The sequence below is a fragment of the Theropithecus gelada genome, chromosome 8 (genome assembly GCF_003255815.1).
Source record: "Theropithecus gelada isolate Dixy chromosome 8, Tgel_1.0, whole genome shotgun sequence".
Taxonomy (NCBI): Eukaryota; Metazoa; Chordata; class Mammalia; order Primates; family Cercopithecidae; genus Theropithecus; species Theropithecus gelada.
Window position 1 is genome coordinate 146217768 of NC_037676.1, and position 3006 is coordinate 146220773.

The following is a 3006-nucleotide window of genomic DNA, read 5'->3' on the forward strand; positions in this document are numbered from 1 at the left end:
TTTTTGAGACGGAGTCTCGCTCTGTCACCCAGGCTGGAGTGCAGTGGCCGGATCTCAGCTCACTGCAAGCTCCGCCTCCCGGGTTTACGCCATTCTCCTGCCTCAGCCTCCCGAGTAGCTGGGACTACAGGCGCCCGCCACCTCGCCCGGCTAAGTTTTTGTATTTTTAGTAGAGACGGGGTTTCACTGTGTTAGCCAGGATGGTCTCGATCTCCTGACCTCGTGATCCGCCCGTCTCGGCCTCCCAAAGTGCTGGGATTACAGGCTTGAGCCACCGCGCCCGGCCGAGATGCCTTCTTAAAAAAAAAAAAAAGAGAATCAAGGGCTGGGTGTGGTAACTCACACCCATAATCCCCACACTTTGGGAGACAAAGGCAGGAGGATCACTTGAGCCCAGGAGTTTGAGACCAGCTTGGACAACATGGCAAAATCCCATCTCTACAAAAACTACAAAAATTCCCATCCTGGCTAACCTGGTGAAACCCCGTCTCTACTAAAAAATACAAAAAACTAGCCGGGCGAGGTGGCGGGCGCCTGTAGTCCCAGCTACTCGGGACGCTGAGGCAGGAGAATGGCGTAAACCCGGGAGGCGGAGCTTGCAGTAAGCTAAGATCCGGCCACTGCACTCCAGCCTGGGCGACAGAGCGAGACTCCGTCTCAAAAAAAAAACACAAAAATTTGCCAGGCCTGGTCGTTTGTGCCTGTAGTCCCAGCTACTCGGGAGACTAAGGCGGGAGGATCACCTGAGCTAGGGAGTTTGAGGCTGCGTCAGTCATGATCACACCTCTGTACTCTAGCCTGGGTGACGGAGTGAGACCTTGTTTAAAAAAAAAAAAAGAATCAAATCGAGCTTTTCTTTAATTATTTTCTTTCTTTTCCTTCCTTCCTTCCTTCCTTCTTTCCTTCCTTCCTTCCTTCCTGCTTCCCCCCCTCCCCCCCCCTTTCCCCTCCCCCCCTCCCCCCCCCCCCCCTCCCCTCCCCTCCCCTCCCCTTCCCTCCCCTTCCCTTCTCTCTTCTCTTCTCTTTTCTCTTCTCTTTTGTTTCTCACTGCAGCCTCAACCTCTTGGACTCAAGATCCTTCCGCCTCAACCTACCAAGTAGCTAGGACCACAGGCGATCACTACCACACCTGGCTAATTTTTTTTTTCTTTTTGATATGGGGTCTCACTCTTTCGCCCAGGCTGGAGTGCAACCTCTGCTTCCCAGGCACAAGTGGATCCTCCCACCTCAGCTTCCCAAGTATCTGGAACCACAGGCTTGCACCACCACCCCTGGCTAATTTTTTGTATTTTTTGTAAAGATGGGGTTTCACCATGTTGCCCAGGCTGGTGTTGAACTGCTGAGCTCAAGTGGTCCACCCACCTCAGCCTCCCAAAGTGTTGGGATTACAGGTGTGAGCCAGCATGCTCAGCCTAATTTTTTATTTTTATTTTTTGTGGAGACGGGGGTCTCACTCTGTTGCCCATTGTTGGTCTCAAAGTCCTGGCCTCAAGCAATCCTCTTGCCTCGACCTCCTGAAGTGATGGGATTATCACATCCTGACTCAAATTGAGCTTCTTTTTTTAAATTTTTATTTTGGATAGAGATGAGGTCTCCCAAAGTGCTGGGATTATGGGCGTGAGTCACTGCACCGGCTTAAATTGAGCTTCTTTGATAGAAAAACACAGTTAACTGAAACCAAAAATTCAAGAGACAGGTTTAAGCAAATTAGACAAGTCAGAAGTGAACTATTGGTGAACTGGAAGACAGGTTGATAGAAAATATCCTAAAACTCACGAAGAGAAGAAAGAGAATGGATAGAGAACACAGTATGAGAGAATGTGGGGAGGAGGGTCACAAATACCCGTAATTAGAGTCTGAGAAGGAGTAGAAAGAATGGGGAAGAAGTAATGTCGAATACATAACGCTTGAAATGGTTCTAAAACGGTAAGACATCAACCCATAACCTACCAAGACTTACATAAAAAGAAGGTGATGCTCATCTCATAAAACTTGCCAACTCATTTTACGAGCCCAGCATTGTGAGGTAAATGGTGCCCCCACCAAATTAATATGCTGAAGTCCTAATCCCCAGTACCTCCGAATGTGACCTCATTTGGAAATAAGGTTGTTGCAGATGTAATTGGTTAAGATGAAGTCGACTGTAATGGGGTGGCTCCCTAATCCAACATAACCGATGCCCTTATAAAATGGGGAAATCTGACCACAGACGCACACGCAGGGAAAATGCCGTGTGGAGACTGGGGTGTGTTGCCACAAGGCAAGGAACTACCAGAAGCAAGGAGAGAGGACTGGAAGAGATCCTTCCCTAGCACCTTCTGAGGGAGCAAGGCCCTACAGACACCTTGATCTTAGACTTCTAGCCTCCAGAACTGTGAAGAACAAATATTGCTGTTTAAGCTATTCTGTTTATGGACTTTACCAATGCTAATAAACTAATACACCTAGAACCCGGGAGGCGGAGCTTGCAGTGAGCTGAGATCACGCCACTGCACTCCAGCCTGGGCGACAGAGCTAGACTCCAGCTCAAAAAAAAAAAAAAACAATAAACTAATACACCTAGTGTAACACTGATACACGGATACCAAATTCTGACAAGCTCATTAAAAGGAAGGAAATTTACAAGCCAATATCTCCATAAACATACATGTAAAAATTCCAAGCAAAACATTAACCAATCAGCTGGGCATGCTGGCTCACACCTATAATCCCAGGTGATTGTAATACCAGGCCAAGACAGGATCGCTTGAGCCCAGGAGTTCGAGACCAGCCTGTGCAATGCGGTGAGACCTCATCTCTACAAAAAATAAATTCTTTTAAAAATCAAAAAGATAAGTTAGCCCAGCCAGGTGCAGTGGCTCACCCTATAATCCCAGCACTTTGGGAAGCAGAGGTGGGCGGATCACTTGAGGTCAGGAGTTCGAGACCAGTGTGACCAACATGGTGAAACCCCGTTTCTACTAAAAATACAAAAAATAGCCGGGTGTGGTGGCTTGCACCTGTAGT